Source organism: Micromys minutus (genome assembly GCF_963924665.1).
Source record: "Micromys minutus genome assembly, chromosome: 8".
NCBI lineage: Eukaryota > Metazoa > Chordata > Mammalia > Rodentia > Muridae > Micromys > Micromys minutus.
In genome coordinates this window covers 62642231-62657161 of record NC_137977.1, presented here as the reverse complement: position 1 = coordinate 62657161, position 14931 = coordinate 62642231, and positions in this window count along the sequence as shown.

The window sequence follows — 14931 nt, the reverse complement described above, 5'->3', positions numbered from 1 at the left end:
TATGTAACTCCTCTGAAAGGTCATTCGACACCCCTGACACCCCCCAAAGGGATTGTGACCCATAGGTTGAAAACTGCTGGTTTATATGAACATTTATTGATCCATAACAATCCAACAAATGCAATCTAGTCTTGCCCAACCTTCTGGCTCCGTGGCATACTGATTCCCCAACCAGGAAACCTCAATCTATAAGTTCACACATATGGTCAGGCAGTTCCCTAGCAAACTTTAATTTTTGATAGTTATTGTGATTCTGTAGTTTAGTGAACAGATAGTAATTGGCATATACATTTTCCAGTAGCAGTCATGGATATGCAGGGGCATGGCTGGGTTCGATGTTGAGTTTATGGAGTGGTTGCTGGTATTTGTTTATTGTTTCATTACTGAGCTTGGTGAAAATGATATGAGATGCCTTGTTCTCATAGAGTTTCTCATTTCTAACACCAGTGTCATTTGAGGTCAGATAATTTCCCTTTGTGGACTTGTCTGCACACTGTGTGATACTCAGTGATATCCCCTTTTTCTGCCTACCTGGTGCTCTGAATGCCTAACTATTGTTCGTGCATTACCGTAATAGTTCATAACTATTACCATTGCCTTGACACAATACCCTGAACAAAAACATCTAATGGAGAAAGTTTAATCTGCCTCATAGTTCAAGGGTCCACTATGTCGGGTAGTCTTGGTAGCAGGGATTTGAAGTGGCATATCACACTCCATCCACATTAAGAGAGCAGATCGTGATAAACACTGGTGTTCAAAGTACTTTCTCTTTTTTATTCTGCCAAGGATCTCAGCCTATGAGACAGAGGGGATAATGGTGTTCATAGATATCCTACGGCACTCACCCCTATGTAGGTAGTCCCTTGCAGCCGTGACCAAAAGCTTGACCCTTAGGGGATTGTAGATACTCTCAGGTTGGCAATCAATATAACTCATCACAGTCCCAAACATATTAAGTATTCCAAGGGCAGACAAAACCACTAGGGTTGAAAACCCTTTAGCTGTGCCTCAGAGGGATTCCAACTATGAAAATTGTCAGGCACTGGACTTGGTCAAGAGTTAACACTTAGACTTTCTTGCCTCCCAGGTTCACTGCAATGAGCAAAAGAACAGAGATTACAAAGCAATATGCCAATGTTAACAGTCCTGTCGGGGACAGCGAGATGCTCAATTTGACTTACAGACAGCGAGACTGCTCTGTTACATTTACCATTGTGCCCTCATTGTATGGGATGAAACCATTTTTAGTCTATGTCATCTTACCATAAATTCCCTCAAATAGGTACCCGTTTTATAGAAGGAAAGAAATACAGAGGGTTAAGATAATTCTACCAGGCTCCATTAACATTTCGCTGGACTAGGACACTCCTATACATTAAGGATGTTTACCAGCATTTCAAGTTTCTACATCAAGTTTTTCCTGCAGATGCAGCAAGTTCATGATTCATGCTGCATGTTTATGACCCAAGCAACAGAGCCAAACTCTAAGGAAGGAAACATGCCCAGAAGCACGGCGCTCTTGGGGGCAGAAGAAAGGTTTAAAAGGAGTTTTCCAGACACGGCTGCTACTGTGGCTATATCAGCTCATTGCCTGTGGGGCTCAGATTCTAAATGACAGGCATTTTGAACAAGAATCAAAACTGCAATGCCCAGGGAGGTTGGACATAGTAGGGAGAAGGGACTGTAGTACAGACAGCGGTGTCAAACAGATGAATGGTCTTCCCACATTCAGAGGCATATAAGTGTTCTAAAGAGCCACAGGGAGATTGAGAGAGTGTCACCATTAGGGAAACATTTTCACTACTACACTGGGGTCTCCAGCTCCAAAGTTTACAGTATTTTTCTACCCTCATCCCAGACACTACATTCCTTTCTGGGTGACAATCACCCATCTAGAAACATAAGCATTAGCTTTCTGTGTGGTGGCTTCCAGTTGAGCTCTTCTGTGACACAACCCTCCTGGGAGGTGTTTGTCACTGGTTTTCCTCCCCAGATCACTCAGTAAGCCTGTTTTGCCACAAATGGCAAGGAGAAGTTAAGTGCCAGGGAGTAGTGTTTGCCCTGCACGGCCTGGACATTTGGCCTCTGCCTCTTCCTCTTCTTTACTAATCCCCAGAAGGAAAACCTGGTAAAGGCTATTCTCCCCCTCTCATGGTGACAGCCACCAGCATGACAGGATGCCAGCGTCCTGTATCACTGTACCTTTATTTCCACAGCATGTTCTGCCCACACCTCTACTCTGAAAAGCATCCCTGCAAAGGCTTGTCAGTCTTTCACACCATTCTCCAGCCTCTCTGTATGCTGCTTCCTGCCCCCCCACACACACACTCTCAGTGGCAAACCCAGCATCTAGCACTGCCTCCGTTCTGCCTGAACATCAGTCTAAGCAGTCAGTCTATGTCTGTCAAAATACTGACAGCACTTCTCCCTGCTCCGAGAGCATCAGAACCCATCTGTATCACAAACAGTCTTCCAGGTTTATTTTGCCTATCACTTCTCAACTTGCTTGCTATTTAAATTCCAAATCACTGTTCCGGGGGGTTTCACAGTGTCCCTGCTATTCTTGGAGTTTACTAGCTACATCTTCCACTCAGACACCTTATTGGTATGCTGCTGGTATCATGTATGCACACACGTGCATTCCATGCATACGTATGTACATGCATAAACATTAATGTTTCAGGGCAAACCATCACTGTCATACATACCAGACAAGATTATCATGTGGTCTGCACGTTACAATGATATGGTGAAGATCATTTGTTTTCTCAAAGACTATTCTAATCATTGGAAGAAAAGAAGCAAAAAGAGATATGGAATAAATTTAGACCTCTTTTGTTTGTTTTTTAAAGCTCTTTCCAATCAAAATTTAATTACGTGGCACTGTTAGATGAAACAAGAGAATAGTTGTCACTATTCTCTCTCCTCTCTTAGATGCTGGGGTAGGGAATTTAACACTCTTTCTTGAAAACAAAATATGCCTATAAGTTTATTAGCAGACATAAGTTCACGAGTGCTTAGAAAGATGAAGCCGTCCTGCCTGGGACAGATTCAGGAGTCCCTTACAGAAGGTGAAACCCATATGCTAATGTTTGACTTCTAAGTCAAACAATATGGACCTGTATCAGAGCATAAATAAACCATGGAACCCATGCTGACACAATCATCTTCTAATTAAACTCAGTTAATCACATACGAAAAAGGACATGAATGTAGGTGTGTGATTTGTTGATGGATGGTACTGAGGAATGGGTGGTTTAAAAGGCTAAAATTCATTATATATATATATATATATATATAAATATATATATATATATATATAACATTTATATATATAAATGGTAAAGTATACATATGGATAATATATGATAATAATGAAATATATATATATATATATATATATATATATATATATATATATATATATATATATATATATATATATATATATATATATATGGAACAACCAAATAATTTAAAATGAATAAAAATTATGAAATACATGTAGGATGTGAAGACTAGAAATTATGGGCAAGCACTAAGTAGAAAACAAAGGGTGTGGTTACACCGCAGTGTCTCTGTATCATTCTCCATCCCACCACCTCAAGTATAAGTCTTCCTTATTCTGGTGGTTTGCATAGGGATGTCCCGCATAAGCTCATATATTTGGAAGTTTGGTCACTAGGAAGTGGTTCTGTTTGACAGGGATTACAATGTGTGGCTATGTTAGAAAAAGTGTGTCACAAGGAAATGGCTCTGAGGTTTCAGAAGTTTATGCCAGGCCCAGGGGTATTCTCTTCCTCCTGCCCACTGATCCAGCTGTAGACCTCTCAGCTCCTTCTTCCAGAACCATGTCTGCCTGCAAACGTCCACGGTTCCTGTTATGACGATAATGTACTAAACCTATAAGCTAGCCACAATTAAATTTTTTTCTTTACAAAGTTTTTGTGGTTGTGGTGTTTTTCACAGTAATAGAAATCCTAACTACGACAATTGCCCACATTGTACACATCTGACTAGTGAAAATCGAGTAGTCACCAAACCCTTAGACTCAAAGTCTACCTGTCTTAAGGAAGGTTTCCACCTAAGTGTGAGAAGATCACAGATGGGAATTTCCTGAACACGTCTGTTTTTGCTCTCAATAATAAAGCTAGAAACTATTAAGTATTAATATGTCATCATCTAACACCATACCAAAAACCCACAAGACATTAATATGTCTTTCTAATTTATGCTACTTCATACAGTTCAGTAGTTTCTAATGCTGTGACACCTGTTGAATCCAGGACTGTTTCACTTAGATTTCAGTCATTCATGGCTAACAGAATTGAGCTTTATTTTTCTATTCTTCTTTTGATATGATAGATAATATATATATATATATATATATGTATATATATATATATATATATATATACATATATATATATATATATATCATTCCATTTTTCCCAAACATTTTAAGTGTATTTATAAGAAAATTTAAAATACCAAATATGTTCATATATCATAGTTTATATTATATTACCATTGAACAATGTATTACCAAATTTTCTGCTACTATAATGAGTTGCCAAAAGCTGATAAGTTCATCAAGAGATAGGTTTACTTCATTCACAGTTCTAGAGGTTCAGGAGATGGTGCTAGCATGAACTCAGCTCTGATGACAAGATAATGCAGGCAGAAAGAGAAGATCACACCACCAAATGGAAAACGGTGAGCAATTCAGAGATCAAGGTCAGACTTTATAAAATAAAATTGCATTGAAGAAGTAACTCATGACCCAAGGGCCACCAACTGTTCCCACCTCTTAGTATAGCCATACTGTAAGGATCAAACTTATAACACATAAGCTCTTGGAGATATAAACTCATACCACAGTGTATGCCCTTGTCTTAGAGTAGTGGTAGAAGGTCACAACCTGGTATTATGGCATTATGCTGTCTTATGCACTTAAATGCTAGCACCTATATTCTGGGACTCTTAGCACTTACATGCTAGAGTACAGTACTGATATCTTAGTTTTCTCTAGGACCTGTTGTTCTCATCTTGCTTCTTTGCACTACATCATAGTAAGGCTGACTTATTTCTCAGGTTACCATGACACCTGGATTGAGCTACATTTGGCCAATAGGAGGTATCACTGGGAGATTGGAGGGCAAGAAGAAAAGAGGTGCTGGTGTGCTCTCCATCTTAGCTTATTAGGAGAAAGCTGGTAGCAGATCTGAATGCTGCTTTTTGACCAGGGAGTGTTTGCCAGCCACTCTTCTACTTTATAGGATAGACAGATCCTCCAATTGATGATAGAGAACTCGGGCCAGAGTTTTATGGATGACATTTTCCAGGACCTCTGTTTTTAAGGTTTCTTTGTGGGAGGCACATGAGCTACCCACATGCTTCATAGTAAAAGTTATCAATTTTGGTTTCCCACGAGACTTTTAAGAAGCCTTGAAAACTATCACTGTCAAGACTAGCTCCCATCCAGTTGGTCTGACTAAGAACTTGGACAATGATATCTTTTAAAATGCACTCCAATAACCTACAGAGTTCAATAGCTCCACACACTGGCACCTTCTGCCTTAGTGACTCCCTGGTTATATGAAGGAGCTAACGGCCAATATGAACATAGATTTCCATGAATTTGATAGCTGGTCAAGTGCTCTTTGAAGATTTATATCTTTCCCAAATTTTCTAGAAAACGCACCAGTTTTTACTTGGGGACTTCTATGCACATTTCTTGTCATAGCAGTACTCAGTTGAATGACTCCTCTTCACTATGGATATCTTCAGCTCTGTTCCATGAGAACTTAAGCAAATGCTCAGAGGTGCTTGGATTTAGTACAGGTTAAATGTTAAATGTGATTGCCGTCTACTGAAGCCTCCTCATCCGTGCTAGCTAATACAGTGTCTACACACGTCTAAAGCTCTGACTGTGCTATACTCCTCTCCTTTTTAAAAACAACATGTTTCAGTTCTTAGAATCAACCATTTATCCTGAGAATAAGCAAACTATCGTTTCATAGAAGACCAAAGGAGGTTTTAGGTTCTGACTATTCCTTTATTCACCTCACACCTCATAGAATCTGAAGGACTGAAGGAATTTCCTTTAATTTGTCATTCATGGTTCTAATGCATTTATAACTCCCCTTCCATATTTGTGTCTGTATGTGATGGTCTACAATGTGAAAATGCTCTCAGTTGTAGAAATTATGGAGGGGCAGTGGGCATCTTGCACACATTTGGCTTTCCAAATGGGAACTTATGAAACCACGTGATAGATTTATGTTCATATCTTAAATGGGCTGCCCAGCCCCAGTATGAAAGCAGGCTGACAATGAAATACGTCAACTGTTCCCAGCAACTACCTGGGTGTACTCATTACTCAATGGAAAAATGGACCAGGCTTGTTCATTTAAAAGCACCTTCTCCTATGGAGAGTCATTTGAACACCGTCTCATTTAATATAAGCCAACCAACACCACAGAGATTAAAAAAAAAGAAAAAATAAGACTTTTCCCCCACCAAGAAGCCTTTGAAAAGCAGTGTTTCTCCAGCTCAGTTTACATATGTCTAAATTGTCAGTGAGGTATAACCTGCTCAGAAAATAGTTTAATGTCCGGGGGAAGAACTATCTGCTAACTTGAATTAGAAAATGGGAGAAAGTGGCAAATACTGTAAGAGAAATTTGCATAAACAACTTATTGGTTGTCACTTTGTCATCTCTGAGAAACCAATGGCCACATACAAGAAGCCCAGGGCCATGTGATGAGCAAGTAGGTCATTGCCCAACAGGAAGAGAGGCTTCTTAGCAGAGAAGAGTTCCAGTGGCAGGGAAGGAAGTGATCTTCATCTGTAGCCCAACTCTCACGGTTTGGCTGGAATTGAGAGAGGAAAGCCCATGTTACAGAGTGTCCATGGGGAGCCAGAGATCCAGTTTCATTCTGCCTTGTTTTGTCTCCAGTCACACTTTCACTTTTCCTGCCTCTGTGGTCCTCTTCTTTCTCATGTGTACTTCCTTCTTATTATCTGGGAATGACTTATTCTACTGAGCCATTGGGCCATCTGATCTCTCTCTCTCTCTCTCTCTCTCTCTCTCTCTCTCTCTCTCTCTCTCTCTCTCTCTCTCTCTTTTTTTTTCCTCAATCATTCTCCTCCCCCAAGTCCTCTACTACTTTGGCACAAGACACTGTGGATAAAATATTGTATTTTCCATCGATGCAGGAGCTACACTAACACAGCTTGCCCTGTCCATTCTTGACCTCAAGAGCTACTGAAAACCTTCAATGCTATCTTTCCCCATCTTGAGTTCTCAGGGACCACAATCCAGTGCAAACTCCCTTTCTGTCTTCTGCAATGGCGCTGAACCAGTTGCCTTATTTCTCTGTGTTTTTTCTTCTCCTCTCTAGATAGGCAGGGTATGAGAGTAGCCACCTCACATACAGAAATATTTTGTTCACAGATAGAATTTTTGTCTTCCTGTAACACTATTCAGATTAAATCATTACTGTCAAAGTCAGAGGTAAGACCTAGAGAGGCTGAGAAGATCACCAGTGAGCCAGACGAGCTACTCACACCAAGACACAGAAACACAGAAGCCCAGCATATTACCTCCCTAGCTGACAAAATAGAAAGGACCAATGAGTTCATGATACATAATTTTGACAAGCTGCAGCTACCATGAACTCATCGGCAGCTGATTGCTCCTCCCCCCTCCCCACCAACTTTGAGAAGGTTTACTTTGCACTATTTTAAGCCGACACTGTTAGGAAAAAGTCAAACTAAATTTCTCCTGAGATTTCTCAGAGGCTTTGTGTGATTAGGTTGTCAGAAGCATCAGCTGGCTTCAACTCACTGCTGAGGCTACCTGAAGAACATGGCAAGAAACAGCAAGAGTGGGGTGATGCTGAGAAAATGCTTTGCTTTCACCTCGTCTAGTGAACAGAACCTCAAATGAAGTCTTCGGGGATGCAAACTCTAGTACCAGTCGCTGACCCATACTGTCTAATAGTGGTGTATGGCTATGAAGTGCTTGAAATGTGGCCAGTTCCAAGTGAGGTGTCAAAGTAAAACAGGCTTTGAAGACCTGACATAAGCATGTAAAATGTCACACTAGTAATGTTCATATTGACACTTGTTGTAATGATAGTATGCAATTTTTGATATATTAGGTTAAATAAAATGTTGATTAAATTAACATATCTAAATTAATCATTATTATTTATTAATGTAATTATTTAACAAGATTAAATATTTTTAATTTATATGTTTCACTTTGCTAATGTGTCTCCTTGAAAATTTTGAGTTCTGTATGTAAATTACATTATACTTCTATAGGACAGCACTGCCACTTACAAATTTACACTGCTTCACAAATTTGGAGAACTGGGTACTTCAGAGATGACCTTCAGCAAGCAGCAATTTCTTTGCATGAGCTACCTCCTCAGAGATTCAGTTTCTCCTTGGATATTTTTTAAAGGTTTTCAATAATCATTGAAAGTGAATGTTAAAAGAGAGGAGGAGGGGCATGGTGTGACTTGAGTCATAGCTCCGTCTCGAAACTGCTTGCTGTGTAAACAGGAAGAGGTGAGCATGATCTCAGTACCCATGTGAAAAGCTGGGCATAGTGATAACTCCACCCAAATGGGTAACTCCCAACTCCAAGTGACAGACCCTGCCTCAGAAAAAAGGAAGGAGAGCTGCTTATAGAATGATAGTGAAGGTTGATATCTAGCCAGTGTTCATGTGCACACACACACACATACACACCACATACACACATACACAAGCATTACCGTTAGGAAATAAAAGGAGATCAGAGGTGGATATAAGGATGGGTAATGAAGTAAGTATGATCAAAGTATGCTACATCATGTGTGAAGATATCTCGGGGAAACCCCTTGAATGATATGACTAAGTGTGCTAATAAAAAATGACTGTTAGAGAGATAATTCTGGGCCAGTGATATCCATGGTCAGTGAAGCATTAGCCTAGGCTGATGACTTAATACCCAAGACCAACATGGTAGAAAAAGAGACCCAACTGCCTCAAGTTGTTCTCCAACCCACATATGCATACCATAGCACATAAGTCAGACCCATGTACATGAACAGAAAACAAATGTAATAAAAATCAAATGAACTCAAAGTATTCAACACATGGGTCCTGCGCTATTGGAATCCATGTGATACACAGACACAAAAAGTGACCATCTCCTCAAGAAGCTAAGGTGAGGACATGTGACCCGAAGACACAAACCAATTATTAATCATACAAAGCCTTGTAGGATGAACTGCAAGAGCGATCTTCCTCATACTTTAGCATGTGCAAAACCTCAACAGAATCAGAACACTCCTTTGAGCTGCTATTATAAATGAGAGGTAACCATCAACAGAAACGAAGATGCTGCTGCCATTTTGATTTCTCCCATAAGTAACTGTGGGAAGAGTAGGTGAACACAATTGAGCCAATGGCCTTATTGGTGACACGGCATTCCTTCTGGGCCATTAGTCTGCGCGTATTTCCTCTACCTTGTCTCCATAAATATTTGGAACATTAGATGGTGATACACATTACTCTTGTTAAGCCATTTTCCCCTAACTCTCGAGTAGGAGAGGGGAGAGACCATGTGAGCAGCTCCATGGGAAATGGGGTATTGTGTTAGAAAATATTAACAGGAAAGGGAAGGAAAGGAAAGAGATGCCTGATACTCCGTGGAAAGAAGTGGTTGAACCCTCTGGCCTGGGGACCTTTTATGCATCTTCTATTGCCCTGTCCAAGAACAGAGGCTCCTTCTACTAATATGGCCCCCTACCTTCTGAAGCTTCTGTAGGAGCTGCAGTGACAGATCGATTGAACTGTCATTGTGCTATTCTTGATTCTTGAAAGGAAAATAAAAACAAAGCCCTTTTGGAGAAAAACCACAAACTGGCCCAAATCCCTTCTCTCCTTTGGCGCTCTCCTCCTCAATAATTCAGGAAATAACATCTCAGAGGCTCTCATCTTGGCCTATGTGATGTTTTTAAATCCTTCTAAATGGCTAAGAAGGTAATGCTTTTCAGTCATTTTCTCTGTGCAGCCCTCCCTTTCCTGGCAGAGACAGTGTATGCAGTCTATTAGAGCATTTTTTCCTTCATATAATGGCACCAATTAAATTACCTTGCAGCCCGACCTTAATCTGGCAGGAATGATTATTCCATGAAACAGTTAGAGCTCTAATTGACATGAAGTGCCTGCAAAATATGTCTTTTGCAGCAACCCCTGTCAAAGTCACATTGATATGCTAATCCCTATAGCTGGCAGAATCACTTCATAAAGAGAGACATTGAAAATTGAATTATTTCAATTTCAGTACCTAGGAATCTAGTGATCTGTCTGTATATGTAACTAAGTAGGTGCAATACTTTATATGGGTAAACAGCTGTACTAGGGTGTTGCCATGGTAACTGCTTGACTCATGGCAGTTGCGTTAGTGATGAAGTCATTAGCAGTGTGAAATGTACTTTGAGGTTGTCAAGTGTAACACTCCAGGAATATTTCATCAGTATTAGTGGAGCCTTTTCATTTACATAATTTAGGCTTTCGCACATGATCTCATTATGGTGCAAGAAAGGGGTGCATTGTGGGGCAATTGTACCTGGTCAGGATGAATCTCCATTATGGCATTTGATTATTAATCTTTCTCCTCAAATACAGTTTCCAAATAAGTCTTATGGGAAATTGATAACTTCATTGGAACAATGACAACCGTGTTATTGTGGGACAGGCAAGGCTGGCCATATGTTGTCCATGCAGTGAGCAACCAATGTAGCTGAATACCAGGGCTCTTTAGATGTACCTGGTGCCTTTTTGATCCTGTAAGTTCAGAAAAAGAACTTTGAGGTCAGACCCTTATTCAAGGGAGTGTTACTTTCTGTGCATCTCTGCTGGGGCCTTAATGAAGCTTGCGATGGGGTGCTATATGGGCATTTCAGGACCAATGACAAGTGTTATTGTTCTGCCCCACCCTCTTCAACATGATTTAACTTGCAATATGCCCTCAAGATTCAATTCTGAATGATGTCTGGCTGTTTCACAGAACCATAGCACCCTGGGCCAGAGCAGGAGGTAAGGAAGAAAAATTGCTAGAGCAAGCTGGCTGGCCAGCTGAGCTGGAACAGACAGCTCTGTGCACAAAGACCCTGCCTGAATACACACAGTGGAGAACAGGCAAAGGAGATCCTGCTGCCAACTCCAGCTTCTGCACACACACATCACCCATACACATGGGAATCCGAATTTGTATGCACGAGCCACAACACACATACGTATCAAAATAAATTGAAGAACTGTAAAGCTGTTTAGGCATCAATTGCAACATTAGGGTAAACTTTCCACAGTTTGATCTGCTGTGGACTTAAATGAGTTACATCTCAGGGTTTAGTCAGCTGTTCTATTTTCTCCATTCATTCATTCATTCATTCATTCATTCACTCACTCACTCATGTGCTCATTTTTAATAAGATTTTAATATCATACATTTTAGGAAGTGTTCTAGATGCCAGAGAAAAAGATGAAAGCACTACGGACAAACCTCTTGTCTGTAATGTTCAGTTTAACAAGAAGATATGTATTTTAAAAATATGTGTGCAAGTACAAGAACCAGAAACAATGAAACAGAGTGAGAGGCTCTTTCTTGAGCAGACGGGAGGGGTCAGGCAGGTTTAAAGAGCCATTTAAGCTGAGAAGCGAGGGAGGAGGAGGTCAATCAAGGGAGAAGAGAAGCAATTACATCTCACACAGGAAGCAATTTTAAACTTCTGATACTCAGGCTGGAGGAGTTAATTTAAACACAGTGGTCCAGATCAAGGGAAGAGTTCATCTCAAGTCTCACCCTGGTAGGAAGAATAGGTGCCAACTGAAAAGACTCACTGTGCTCGCCACGAGGTAAGTGCCATCTAAGTAGGATGAGAAACTTCACATCTTCCAAGGATTTGAACCTACACAACTTCCAAAGATGTAAATACAGGCATAGGCCAAATCACAAAGAACCAAGCGCTTTTACTTCCACTTTTCCTTTCTGAGGGAATATATATGTGTATATATATGTACATGTGTGTGTATATATATGTGTGTACACATATATTCATATGCACATATACACATACTATATACTACACATATACACATACACACATATACATATATACACATATACATCACATATATACATATATTCACATATACCTATATTCATATACATGTATACATATACTCATATGCACATACATGGAATTTGTTAAAGAACGTCCATATATATTGACATTTAAAGATGTTCAAGTCCCTTATAACAAAGAAAAACAATGTTTGGAGATAATCTCTGTATATTGTTCTGTAAATTTCAAACCATTTCAGGGTTATTTATGCCTGCTACAATGTAAATACTATGCAAATAATTTTTTATACAAATTCAGGCATCAATTGCAACATTAGAGTAAACAAACACTTTCCACATTTTGATCTGCTGTGCACTTAAAGGAGTGACATCTCAGTGTCTATTTGGCTGTTTTATTTTCTCTTTTCATTCATTCATTTATTCATTCATTCATGTGTTCATTTTTTATTAAGTTTTTAATATTATACACTTTAGAAAGTGTTCTAGGTCTCAGAGAAAAAGATAAAAGCCCAATGGGCAAAATCTTGTCTTTATGATGTTCAGTTTAATGGGAAGATACATATTAAAAAATATGTGTGCAAGTACAAGAACCAGAAACAATGAAATAGAATAAGAGTCTCTTTCTTAAGTAGATGGAAGAGGCTAGACAGAGAAATAATAAGAAAAAATAGCTTTACATATTCACTATATATGTATATTGAAAATCAACTAGGTATTAGATTTTACTAAGGAAAATTAGTTTCAGGCTATCTATAGGTAAAGTCTGACCTAATTTTTTTTTCTTCTCTTAATTTCTAGGTGTAGTTTCTTTGTAAAGAAATACACTGCATTCTGCTAAGCTTTGTCAGCACACACTGTGAATTACTGTTATTATTGGCTATTATATTGCAGGCTGGAGAGATGGTTTTGTGGTTAAGTGTTTGCCATGCAAGAGTGAGGACCAGAATTCCAGCCCCATATAAACGCCGAGTGAGCAGAGTGGCCCACTGGTAATTCCAGGCTGGAAAGGCAGAGCTCAGGGATCTCCACAGTCAGCTAGCGAGGGAAACAAACCATTATCTGTGAGCTCTGTGTTTGACTGAGGCACCCTGCCTCACTAAACAAGGGTCAAGAGTGATTGAGAATAATTAGGCACATCAACCCCAAGCTTCTGCATGTGCATGTACATATTTTCACACACATCCCACATGCATGTGCATATAGTCATACACACATGCAATCATACACACCCTCAAGAACAGTAGAAGGTAAAAGAAACAATAGCTCTGCTCCCTCTTATTTTCTTTTAATGACTGGAGTTGGAAATGCACAAATACTTTTTTTTATTCTGCATCCTCTCAACTGAATGTCATGAGCCACAGAAATTTCTAAAAAGTAAGCATGAAAGATAATTAACATACAGTATAGCACACACTACTGGCTTTTTGCACAAAAGTTTTTGCAGATGTTGTTATGACCTAAAAACAATCCCTTAGTCCAAAAATCATTTGATAACACTTTTGTAAAAACTATACAGTGCATGTTAATGCACTTATCTTTAAAACTTAGAATCTTGCTTTAAAAATCAAACTAACCCATGGGTGGGTCCTAAGGACCCAAAAAAGAAGCTAACACAAATTTCTTATCTTTATATTCACAGCTAGTGATTGCTTAACCTTAATCAAAAAAGTTTCTTTTCGAGTAGATGGTGTTTAATATGGAGATCCACAGGTGATCAGAATACTGAGACTAAAAGTCTGCGGAGTGCTCAGCTCTAAGTGAGACATTTGTATTATGTACCTTCCCAGGGACTCAGAGATCATCACAGAAGAGGAGATGGGAAGACGGCTAGAGTCAGTGAAGCAGTGTCTACCTCAGGACAATGTGGGACATGATGTCATTGCATACATGAATTCATAGCAGCCGTAACTGCATATACAAGACTTGAACAAGATCAAGTCCTCGTAATTACCAGCACAGGCAGAAATCATTTGTAGCTGAAGAATTATTGGCAGCTTATGGCTGTTAGAGGAGGGGATGGCTTTCTTCAGGCATGCAGGCCCTGAGAGGCCACCCACGCACAAGTAGAGGACCTCCACCCATGCACATACAGGCAGCAGTAAGTGGACTCAGTAGTTTCCAATAAAAGAGTGCAAGTTAAAAGGGAAAAGTGGTGGAGGGGAATTAAAGGGAGAATGGGGTGTGGATTTCAGGAAAATACACTATATGCATGCATGAAGTTCTCAAACAATAAAAAATCAATCCAATTTGTTTAACTTTATGTTCCAAGTGACCATAGCTCTCTCTTTCCAAGCCTTTATTTTTTAACCAACCTTTTTTTTTTTCAGCATGCATAAAATTTAGTTTAGGAAACTCAGTTTATTTTAAAGTTTATATATTGATACTTTCATATTTGTTTTGAACATTTTTGAAAGCAGAAAACATTCTTTAGCTTAGATAAGTTCTTAATGAAGGATCATATTTACCACTTACTTTTTTTATTCACTTGTCAAACATATACTGGTTACCTCCAGAAGGCAGGTAGGATGCTGTGAGACCAGAAGGAAACTGGCTGATAGGAAAACACATGCTCTCAGAGCCATGTGGCAAGGAAGGATGGAATTGTGTCCCCAGGCTAGGCGACACTTGTGTGACACAGTGGAATCTCCTTCCATGCTTCTATGGACCAATGAAAGAGGGTATCACACATACATATAATGTGTGTGCATCTGTGTGTATATGAGAACAATGGATTTTTTTAAAAAAAAAAAAAACTTGTTTTTCATTATCCGTTCACT